This window comes from Leopardus geoffroyi, chromosome C3 (assembly GCF_018350155.1).
Source record: "Leopardus geoffroyi isolate Oge1 chromosome C3, O.geoffroyi_Oge1_pat1.0, whole genome shotgun sequence".
NCBI classification, from domain to species: domain Eukaryota; kingdom Metazoa; phylum Chordata; class Mammalia; order Carnivora; family Felidae; genus Leopardus; species Leopardus geoffroyi.
In genome coordinates, this window is record NC_059338.1 from 64,600,849 (window position 1) to 64,613,454 (window position 12,606).

Consider the following 12,606-nt stretch of genomic DNA (forward strand, 5'->3'; position numbering starts at 1 on the left):
CTTCCGGGGAAGCGCACGCCTCGCCCGTACAGCCACTTCCTCGTGGAAGATGAGCGTCACTGCCTTGTGTCCTCTGGGCACGTTAACAAGCAGACGGCCTCCTGGTCACGCGAGCCCCACCTCGTGCCGGGCGTGGTAGCTTCGTGTTTCCACAAGTGTGGTCCCCGATCTCCTGCGTCGGGACACCTGGGAGAGGTGCCCGGTAGACATTCGGGCTCCGGAGCCCCACTCCAGAGCCCGAAAACGGAATCTCGGCGTGCTGTGGCAGGGGTGGGGCTTGGAGCGGGCTCTGCCTCTCTGACTGATTAGGCAGCGGGTGCAGACGTTTAATACTGCTGAGTCTCTGCGTCTTAATTGGTAAGGTGGAAAGAACCCCTATCTTATGGGGCTGGTGGGAAAATCAAATGAGATAATGAAAGAAAATTCTTTAAGGGGTGTGAGGTGTGACACAAATCTTCTTTATAGGAAGCCAGCCAGGGAGGGAGGAAGGGAAGGAGGAAAAGAGGAGAAGGGAGAAGGAGGACGGGCAGGGGTGGGGAGGGAGAAGGGGGAGAGGAAGGGGGAAGGGAGGGATCAGAGAGGGGAGAGGGGGGAAGAGAGGCCAGCTGCCTGGGTAGGGACAGTCAGAGAGGGTGGGAAAGTCGTAGGCGATAATGTATTTAATCTGGGGGCTAAAGTAGAAGGATATCAGGAGGTTTGCTATCTTGGTGCTATTGATTACAAGCTCTTAAGTGTAGATCGAGAAATCAGGAGGGTTTTTAAAAATGTTTTACGTATTTATTTTTGAGAGAGAGCGCACATGCACGGGAGTGAGGGAGGGGTGGAGAGAGAGGGAGACAGAGAATCCCAAGCAGGCTCCGTGATGACAGCTCAGAGCCTATAACTCGGGGCTCAAACCCACGAGCCATGAGACCATGACCTGAGCTGAAATCAGGGGCCGGATGCTTAACCGCCTGAGCCCCCCAGGCGCCCTGAATTGGAGGTTTTAGGCAGTGCTTTATCTTTCTTTTTTAAAAAACTGCAGTAAGATAAAAAAACCGCATAAAATTTGCCATCTTAACCGTTGTCAAATGTACAGTTCAATAGTGAGTATATTTATGTTCTTGTGAATTAGATCTTCAGAACTTTTTCGTCTTGCACATCTGAAATGCTGTGCCCATTAAACAACTCCCCTCCCCCCCCCATCCCCCCACCCCACCCCCCACCCCCGCCGTGAGTACCATTCTACTTTGTTTCTGTGAGGTTGACTACTGTGAGTTAAATACTGCGTGTAAGTCGAATTGTACTGTATTTGTCTGTTTGTGACTGGGATGTTTCACTTGGCATAGTGTCCTCAAGGTTCATCCACGTTGTCGCAGGGGTGAGGATTTCCTTTCTTTTAAAGGCCGAATAATACCCCATGGTAGGTAGTGACCACATTTTGTGTATCCATTCGTCCATCGGTGGGCGTTTGGGTCGCTTTCGCGTCTTGGCTACTGTAAATCATGCTGCCATGAATGATTCCGGGTAAATACCCAGAAGTGGGATTGCTGGATCTTTCTCCTTTTTTGCAAAATTGCTCTCAGTCACAGTGCTTTTAAAGTGGCATAAATTATTCACCTCACTTACTGGAGAAAGCTCTCTTATTCACTTGAGGAAACAATGTTTTATTGTTATTTAAAAAATTGATGCGGTGGAACATTTGAGGCCAATTCTAGTTCTTTGGAGAAGGAGGTAAGATAAAATGGCCCGCTGTGAAAATCCAGACACAGTTTTATATGAGCGGCTGTGCAGAGTGGCAGATAGATCCGGGTACTTCCTTGTTAGTCTTTAGCTACTCAGTAAAAAATCTTGAAAGCCACTTCTAGCCATTTATGACTATGTTCATGAAATTTATGGAAGTATGGATCGAGTATTACCTGACTTAAGGTATGGCTAAAAAAAAGTCAGGATCGTGTGTGTGTGTGTGTGTGTGTGTGTGTGTGTGTTCTGAATGCTTAGGTTTTAAATATCTTGCCAGCTGTGGTGACTCCATTCGGAACCCAGTTACCAGTTCAAGGCATGATGTTCACAGGGGCAGAGTTCGTTGTTAGGGAGAGTAAAGATGAATCGATTTGCCAACTAGTCTTCTTGGTAATTTCCAATATTTTTTAGTTACTCTTCACGAAATCGGATGAGACCTTGTAAGTCAGCTGACCAAGAGCTCCGCCATTTTCTTGACGCTCGCTTCCGCTCACAGTGCCGGTGCTGTATTCAATTCCAGGTCACTTTGTGGGAAACTTTTTAAGCCTCTTATCAGTTTAAGGAGGCTAGTTTTGTCAAAACCAGATAGCATCTGTGAATCCCCCACTTGACTGGGCACCCACATATTTAGTAAAGGGTGAGAGTGTGTATGGGGGCCAAGGCACCCCCGTGCTACCCTTAGGACACCTGCCTTCCTTCCTGACATGTGACTCCTGACATGTGGACCCAGTGACGATGCTAGTGTCCATCCATATTGCGCATGGTCAGAGCTAATTCTAATTTTGAGAATCTCCAGAGGAAAGGGTAAACAAAGTAAACCGTAAAATGCTCTGCAAGTTGTCCGAGTATTTCTAAAGCAGTGCATAGCTATTAAAAAGAAATCGGAAAATACGAGTACGCAAAAAAGAAGAGAAAACCCAAGACTATGTATCTTTATATAACATCTTCAAAACGTCACTATGGAGTCGATTGGTCAGGGTTCTAGACTGTGAGGACAGAAACAAGGCTGCTTCACTGAAGTGAAAGGGGATTCCCAGGAAGGCAGAGGTGCTCATAGTGTCCACAGGCCGTGAGATCATGACCTGAGCCGAAGTCGGACGCTTAACCGACTGAGTCACCCAGGCGCCCCTGTAATCTGCACTTTAATACACCATGAACAATTTTGCTGTTAGTGTGTATTTACCTAAAATAGAAATTTAATCATTGAGTAGTATGTAATTGTTGGGATCTATTGTAATGTATTTAACTAGTTTCTTATTCCTGGTCATTGAAATAATTTTCAGTTTTGCTCTATCATGATAAATTGTTATGAATATCCAGGTAGTTAAATCTTAATTATTTGCTTAGAATACATTCCTAGAAGCGGAATGGTTGAGTCAACTTTATTTTTTTATTTTTTATTTTTTAAATTAATTAATTAATTATTTATTTATTTAAAAAAATTCTTTTTAATGTTTATTTATTTTTGGGACAGAGAGAGACAGAGCATGAACAGGGGAGGGTCAGAGAGAGAGGGAGACACAGACTCTGAAGCAGGCTCCAGGCTCTGAGCTGTCAGCACAGAGCCCAATGTGGGGCTCGAACTCACAAACTGTGAGATCATTACCTGAGCTGAAGTCGGAAGCTCAACCAACTGAGCCACCCAGGCGCCCCTTTATTTTTTATTTTTTGATGTTTCTTTATTTTAGAGACAGAGTACTAAAGTACTATTTTAGAGACAGAGTGGGGGGAGGGGCAGAGAGACAGAGAGACACAGAGAGAGAGAGGGAGACAGAGAATCTGAAGCAGGCTCCAGGCTCTGAGATGTCAGCACAGAACCCGACGCGGGGCTCGAATCCATGAACTATGGGATCATGACCTGAGCCGAAGTTGGATGCTTAGCCGACTGAGCCACCCAGGCGCCCCTGGTTGAGTCAACTTTAAAGAGCTGGGGACTTATTTATAAGCCTATTGTTAATAATGTGTTTTCAAGCTATTCTAGAGAAACCCTCAGCTTTTTTAACTTTGCCAATTTGATAGGCAAAAAATAGCATCTCTTGATTTTTTTTAAATATTTGCATTCCATTGATTACTTGAACTTTCTAAAGGCCCGGGACAATGTATATTGGAGGATTCCGTTGGATTAGCTCCAGGAGGCACCAAATCGGAGCCCTCACAGACTGTTTCCTGTCAGACAGAAACGACAATCCTGCTGCCTGCTGTGAAATCGAGCCCACGACAGAGTCCAGATTCCAGAGGTACGCTTTCCTTCCAGACGCTCATCGCGTGGAGGAGGAGGTGATGGGTGAGAACGAGCCACCGTCACACAGAACAGTTGGCAGGAAGTGTCACAAATACGCAAGCAAACAAATAGGAGCCTGGGGAATAAACATGCAAATAAGAAGTGAAGAGTGATCACCAAAGCCAGAGCGAGTTCTTGAGATGTAAACGCATTTCCCACTGCAATTCGTTTGCTCGCGCGGTCAACATCGACTGAGTTCCCAGTACATGCCAGACTCCATTCTGGGCACCAGTGATGCCGAAATGAATGAGACCCAGTCCTTGTCTTCGACAGAGCTCAGTCTCATGGGAGAGACGTCACGACAAGCCATTACACCACGCAGTAGGTGTTTAGCGGCGATAGCAAGGTGTTTGGGGATCCAAGCAGAAAGCAGCCAGCTCTGCCTGGGGGACTCACAGAGGGCTTCATAGAGGAAGTGACAGGATGAACCACAAGAGGTTTCTGTGCCCCTGTTAGTGGTGTTGCTGCCAGTACTGGGTGGGGGAGAATGTTCTGGAAAGAGATGGCTTGAAGCACATGCTAAAATAGCTATACAGCGTGGCTTGGGAGAAAGAATGGATCTGCTTTGGGGATGCCACCTGTGCCAGGTGCAGAATACGTGACCTGGGAGAGGTCATTTGATGTGTCTCTACCTCGGTTGCACAGCTATAAAATGGCGGTCTTCACATCTATCTTGTAGGGTTGCTCTGAGCATTAAGGGGTGCCCGCGCAGGACTTGGTAAGCGGTATCTGTCACTACAAAGTGCTCAGTAAACATCTGTTGAGTGATGAATACAAATGTTTTCTTATATAGTAGATCTTTTAGAATTATATGATGAAGTTGAGTTCAGATGCTTGTAGGGTTTCCGGGCATAAGGAAGGCTATTTTCCTCCACTAGTGACCTCACGAATTTTATGAAAAAAGGGCATACATGTTTTAACTTCGTTCAACAAACATCTATTTAGTGCCACTCTGTGCTTGGAACTGCTCCGGTGAACAAAACCAAGTCCCTGCCCTTTTGGAACTTGGCTTCTCGTTGCGGAGACAGCAATGAGTCAATAGATGTATATGTCACACGGGGAAAAGCCCTGTGGAGAAGAAGCAAGATAAGGGTAATTAAGAGAGCGTTGGGACACCATTCCAGCCAGGGTGATACGGGATGTCTTCTCCAAGGAGGTGACATTGGAACAGTGACCTGAAGGAAATGAGGGAGCATCGGGGAAGAGCATTCCCCGCAGAGAGGACGGCAGGTTCCCAGGGTTTGGCAGCCCGGAGAAGCAGCAAGGAGACCATTGAGGCTGTGGTAGCCTGGGCGAAGAGAAGGAAGCAGGAGTTGGGGATGGGGAGGTAGGCAGGTCCAGAACACGAAGGGCTGTGTAGGCTGGGAAGGGACTTCGGTTATTTGCTAAATGTGAAGAGAAGCCACGGAACGGCATAGAACCAATCAGTGGCCTGTTGCGTGGAGTATGGCCTCTCAGACCAGGGTGACAATGGTAGATGGGGTGAGAAGTGGTTGGCATCCATCCATGTGGAGTGTGAACCAAAAGGATTTCCTGAAGGATTAGATGTGAGTGGAGAAGGAGAGAAATGGCAAGGAATGGAGAGTGTGGTGGGGGACAATGGCAACACGGAGAAGCCAACTCAACACCCAGGTTGGCTGTCCAAGCCCGGAGCCCACGGCAGGAGCTGGGAGTGGAATGGTCAGTGTTCTGGTGACGTTCAAAGCCATGGCATTGGGTGGGATCACCTAAAGAGGGCGATGGGTAGAGAAAAGGAGAAAGACACACAGAGGAAACATGGTATCGGGAAGATCCCGGATCCTGCTGTGTCCCCACTCACCAAGTACCACTGAGGGCCTCTGTCTGTCTAGACCCTCACCCAGTTCTTTCTAGTCAATGGCCTTTCAGATTCCCAGAGACAATTTGGACCCCCCCTGGCTTAGAAAACACTGCAGGTGTTGGAGACAGCTCCAAACTTTTCACTTGCTTGTGCAATCCAAGAATATCCCCTCTTATCACATTGCAAGTGACCTGTCACGATCCCCATGATTTCCCAATTTCTTTTAAACTCTCATGATCTTCAGCCCTGAGTGGAAGGGAGTCAAGATTAATCAGGGCCTACCTAGCCCTGTCGGGGGCTTCGTTAGAACTTATAGGGGCTCAATCTAGAAAACTGAAAACATGCCCAAAATGCTAATTTTTTTTTAATGTTTATTTACTTTTGAGAGAGAGAGAGAAAGCATGTGCAGGGGAGGGGTAGAGAGAGAAGGAGACAGAATCTGAAGCAGGCTCCAGGCTCCGTGCTGTGAGCATGGAGCCCGACACGGGGCTCAAACTCACAAACCGTGAGATCATGACCTGAGATGAAGTTGGCTGCTCAACCGACTGAGCCACCCAGGCGCCCCATGACTTTGTTTTTCTAAATCGAGTCTGCCCCCAAGCCCCTCCTGTCCGATCATGTTACGAAGAGCTCTCGGTTTACTAGTCTACCCACCAGCCGGGAGCAGAGACCCCACCCCACTCACCCTTGATGTTAGAAGCAGGCCCTTCTCTGCCGGGGGCCACAGGTGTGGCTCCCCTGCCTTCCCACTGCCCAGCCCAGGGACCCCACCTGCTCTCTCCGGACACTTCAGCTCTTTGCTTGTTTGTGGGAAGGCTTTTGAAAGCAAAGGCATTTCGCTTCTGCCCTGTTTGCAAAGGAAGCCCCGGTTCTCTGAGACTCAAAGCCCAGTGTGCCCCCCCGTGAAGGGGTGGGTGGTGAGGAGGAGAGACGGAATTACTTTTAAGTTTTTCTCTTTCAACAGCAGGAAGAATAATAAGAATAAGAATAACACAGTAATAACCCTATAAATTATTCTGCCGGGCTACAATATATATGTTTTTGTAAAATGCTTTATTATGGAGAGTTAGCGGGCAAAGTACAGTGAACCCCCTCCCCCCCTTCCGCCCCCCCAACTCCTTCCTCAGCGGCTGTCAACTCAGGTCCCATCCCATCTGTCTTCAGGTACACCTCTCCCTCGTTATTCTCAGACAACTCCAAGACACCATTTCATCTCATCCATGATATTTTCAGCATATTTAAAAGACAAAGATTCTGGGGCGCCTGGGTGGCTCAGTCTGCTCGGGTCATGATCTCCAGTCCATGAGTTTGAGCCCCGTGTCAGGCTCTGGGCTGATAGCTCGGAGCCTGGAGCCTGCTTGGGATTCTGTGTCTCCCTCTCTCGCTCGCTCTCAAAAATAAACATTAAAAAAATAAAGATAAAGATTCTTATTGAAAAACATAACCATAATATGATGAAAATAATAATTGCTTAATGTTAGCATATATCCGGCCAATGTTCAGATGATCAATTTTCCCATAAATGTAATGAGAGGCTTTAAAAAAAACACAGTTTGAGTTAGAAGTCAAATATGATTGGTTGTAGTGTGTGTGATTAGTTGATTTTTTTTTAAGTTCCCTTTAACATATGATTTTTGTCTCCAACCTTTCTTCCCCCGCCCCGCCCCAACACATAATTATTGAAGAAACCGCATCGTTTGTCCGATAGAGTTTCCCACGGGCTGGATTTCGCTGGCCGCATCCCCATGAGATATGTAGTTGAGCGTGTCCCTCTGTCCTCTCTAACCCATAATTTGGCAGTTGAATCTAGGCTTGATCAAATTTGGGTTTGATTTTCTGGGTGGTGCAAGATGACTTTATAAGTGTTGTGTCCTTTCATTGGGGAATGTGTGATACTTGGTTGTCCGTCTGGACGTCAGTGCTGTTGGCGTTGAGCGCTAAGTTTATCAATACACGAGGGGTTGCAAAATGGTGAATCTGCTTCTATCCTCGCGTTCTCTAATGGTGACCAATGAGTTTTTGTTTGCTTTTTAGCATTGTCAGAAACTTCTGTGTGTTTGGTATGCTTCCATCCGTCGTAGTTACTCGTACTGATGCTCCAGTACCCCATCTTTGCTTAGTGGGAATCTCTTCAGGTTGGCTTCTGAGAGCTTCCTGAGTACGGGGGATGAGATGTTTTAGGCTCGTTTCGTACAGTATTTGGTTTTTAATGATGTGTTGTCTACCCTTGGTGACCTGAGATCGGGGCCAACAATGGGTCTTTCCTTGTGCTGCGTGATTAGGCAGAAAGAAGCACAAGAAAGGTTTGGTTGGCGTTAGAGATTTGTGGGTCCAGATACATGCTTTCCATCGTGGTTCTACACAGTAGTGCACAGACACAAACCCTCTGGTGAAATGGGGATCAGAGAACCTTCAGGATGGTTTGTGAGCAGCTTAGTTGATCTCCTGACGCTAGAAGCTGGATCGGAGAATGCCACTGGGACGTGAGGCCCAAGCGTGGGCCTCTGATTTCTCAAATCCAGACAGGATTCTCTGGGAGGCCGTGTATGTAGAACCTCTGAAGCATCGTTATAATCAATATACTAACTGACTTTTATTTTTTTATTTTTATTTATTTTTAATAGTTTTTTTAAGTTTATTTATTTCTGAGAGAGAGAGTGCACGAGCAGGACAGGGGCAGAGAGAGAGGGGGACAGAAGATCCGAAGCAGGCTCCACTCTGACAGCACAGAGCCCAACGCGGGGCTCGAACTCAGGAACCACGAGATGGTGGATGCTTAACTGACTGAGCCACCCAGGCGCCGCAGTAACTGACTTTTAAATCCCAGTGGCAGGAGGATTTATTACTTGTCCTGATTTCCCGCTTGTTGGTACAACAACGCTAACAAAAATATAGGAGAGGCAGGCCCCGTACAGACTTTTTAAAACAGTGGTAAAAAGTGATAAGAGCCAAGCTCAACACCTCTCCCCTTGTGTGGCCGGTCAGATTCACCTTCCCTGCAGGGGAAGGACCCGGTGGGCAGTTGGAGAGAGCTGGAATCGTTATTCTTGGACTCTGTCTAGAATGTGAGGGGGCTCGTGGGCGTCGTTCCCTGTAGTTCAGGGGGTGGGGCCCGAGTCAGGAGGTCTCCGAACACAACTCCACTCGCAGCAACCTGTGCCAGAGCTGGATCCGCGGAAGAAAAAGTGGGACGAGGACAAGGGACTGCTTCTGGAAGCTGGAAAGAAGGTAATGAAGGAAGCACATCCCTGTCTGAATTCTATCAACACGGACTTAAGAGGGAATGTGGGGGGCGGGGTGCGCCTGGGTGGCTCAGTCGGTTGAGCGGCCGACTCCGGCTCAGGTCATGATCTCGCGGTCTGTGAGTTCGAGCCCCGTGTCGGGCTCTGTGCTGACAGCCCGGAGCCTGGAGCCTGCTTCGGATTCTGTGTCTCCCTGTCTCTCTGTCCCTCCCCTGCTCGCTGTGTCTCTCTGTTTCAAAAATAAATAAAAAATTTTTTTTTTAATTTAAAAATTAAAAAAAAAAAAGAGGGAGGGTGGTTCGGAGATAAGACAGGGTAAAGGGCAGGAGAGGCAGGAGACTGAATATGCAGAACCAGGGACAATGACCAACTGACTCAGTCTTTTGGGGGACATTGGAAATGAGAGGGGTGTTTTGATGGGGAGGGTGACCAGAAGAACTAACAGCTAGAGAACAACCAAGCTTACATTATTCTGGAGCTGCCTTTGCAAGGCACTGATCACCTCTTTGGGCGATCTATTTATTTATTTTACAGTTTATTTTATTTATTTTGAGAGAGCATGTGCGTGAGTGGGGGAGGGACAGAGAGAGGGAGACAGAATCCCAAGCAGGCTCCAAGCTGCCAGCACGATGCAGGGCTCGAACCCATGAACGGGGGTGGGGATCATGACCTGAGCAGAAGTCAAGGATCAGGCGCTCAACCAACTGAGCCACCCAGGTGCTCTACCCCTTTGGGTGATTTAAAAAGGACTTTCTATTAAGAAATTTCAACACTAGGGGCGCCTGGGTGGCTCAGTTGGTTGGGCATCCGATTTCGGCTCAGGTCATGATCTTGAGGTTCGCGAGTTCGAGCCCCATGTCAGGCTCTGGGCTGACAGCTTGGAGCCTGGAGTCTGCTTCAGATTTTATGTCTCCCTCCCCTGCTCACGCTCAGTCTCTCTCTCTCAAAAATAAAATAAAAAATAAACATTAAAAAAAATGAAAAAAAAAAAAAAAGAAATTTCAACACTAAAAGAATAGGACAGATGTACTCCCATGTATCCTTCAGCCAGTAACACGTTCCCAGTCTTGCCCTGTCTATGCCACCTGTACCCTCACCCCTGCTAGACCATCTCAGAGCCAATTGGAGACATATGTCATTTCATCTCTAAGGGCTTTGATATTATCTTTGACAGACATGGATGCCCTTCCCTTTTTTCTGCACAACCATGAAACTGTTATTATAACATAAAAAGATTAACAAGGATTCCTTAATATTGTCTGATATGCAATCATTGTTTAAGTTTTCACACTTGTCTCATAAATGTCTTTTTACCATTGGTTTATTCCAATCAGGATCCAAACAGTGTCCACATGCTACATTTGGTTGATGCATCTTTCGATCTCTCCCGCTCCCCTCCCCTTTTGTTCTTGCCATTTATTTGTGAAAAGCCTGGCCACTGGTTCTAAAGAATAGTCCACATTTTGGATTTGTCTGATCGCATTTCTGTGGTAGTGTTTGACGTGGCTTTCTATTCTCCATACATCCTGTAGACCCATTGTTAAAACTAGAGGCTTGATCAAATTTCGAGATCGGTTTTGTTTTTGTTTGTGCTTTTTTGCAACTTCACTGAAGGTGGTATATATATATATTTTTTAAAGTTTACTTATTTCTTTTGAGAGAGAAAAAAAAGCACAAGTCAGGGAGGGGCAGAGAGAGAGAGAGAGAGAGAGAGAGAATCCCAAACAGTCTCCACACTGTCAGCAACAGAGCCTTGATGTGGGGCTCGAACTCATGAACCATGAGATCATGACCTGAGCCGGAGTTGGACGCTTAACTGACTGAGCCATCCAGGTGCCCCTAAATAGTGATTTTTAAAAAAATTCTGTTATTCCTTCTGTATTTATGTGCTGGGATTCCTCTGTTAAGAATAATTTTCCTTCATGGACTGTTAGGCTCCTTTGAAATGTTGTCTGTACAGCAAGGGTATCGTGGTTTGCTTGGTTCCTTTAATTTTTCAAAAGAAATGTTTCTTGATTTCTTAAAAAATTAAAAAATATATATATATATATTTTAAGAGAGAGACAGAGCATGATCAGGGGAGGGGCAGAGAGAGAGGGAAACACAGAATCTGAAGCAGGCTCCAGGTTCTGAGCTGTGTCAGCACAGAGCCCGACACGGGGCTTGAACTCACGAACCAAAAGATCATGACCTGAGCCAAAGTCAGATGCTTAACCGACTGAACCACCCAGGCGCCCCTCTTCATTTCTTTTAAAAACATGCATTTTATTTTTATTGATTGTGTGTGTTACAGGTGGGGTCTGAAATTGCCTGGGCCCTTATGGGAGGTGTGGCCCCCACTTGGGTGCCAGCCAAAGCCGGAGTGGGTAACATGCGAGGAACCTAATTATTTTCTGGTGATTTCTAGTGTTTGCATTAGCAGTTACTCGCTATTTTTGTCACAGTGAATCTGTCTTTTTTCATGTGGGTGGAAGTGAAGTGTTTGGACTTGATTTGATGTAATAAAGCTGTTGCAGATTGATAAACAGGTTTCAAATGTTGTAAGGTTATAAAGAAAAAGATGATTCAGAGTATTTATGTAAATGATAATAGTGCAGCAAGAATTCATAAGAAATCTGAATGTAATTCTTCCCTAACTAAACACATATAAACGACCAACTAACACACACACACATATATTTTAGTATGCTTTGATATTGAACATATTTAAATTATATATTTAAAACAACGTTCATGTTAAAATTTATTTATTCTGAGATTATGTGTGCGTGAGCGGGCGAGGGGCAGAGAGAGAGGGAGAGAGAATCCCAAGCAGACACCGTGCTGTTGGCTCAGAGCCCAAGCTGGGGCTCCGTCCCAAGAACTGTGAGCTCACGACCTGAGCCAAAATCCAGAATTGGATGCTTAGCTAACTGAGCCACCCAGGTGCCCCAAATAATCCAAAAAAACCCCACCCACACAACTGGGATTTGCATCTTTTTGTGTCTGTTTCTTCCATTTTAAATTTGGTCATTCAAGAACACACATTGGTTACCAGGGAATTTGGAGGCAGTTGTAAGCCAGATAGAAATGTAGTTAAATTTCTGCAATGATCAGATAGTTTCAAAATGCTCTTAACAGGGGAATCGGGAATTCATATGGCGTGGGAGATAGAATTATTTTCAAAGAGTTGGGACCTCACTCCAGGGAAAGGCTGCGTGTCTAAATCCCTGATGGACGTGCTCGGGGCGCACGGCTGACGCCGGGGGCTCGGGTCCTGAGGGTGATGCAGCAATAGTGAGGTTGAGCGGGCAGGTACGAGGCTCACAGAAGTGTAACCCGTGGGCCCAGAGGGTGCACCCGGGGCCCAGTCAGCCGCGGTTGAAAACTGTTCCGGACCTGGAGGTGTGGACCGAGGGGGCCCACGCGCCTCCACACTGTCCCCTCCTGGCACGTGCACCCCTTGGTTCCCGGCCCTGGGCTCCTGGGCAGGTCCAGAGGGACCCCCAAGTCGGGACCCCCACCCCCACCAATCCTCTGCCAGCGCCGACTCCCCGCTGTGC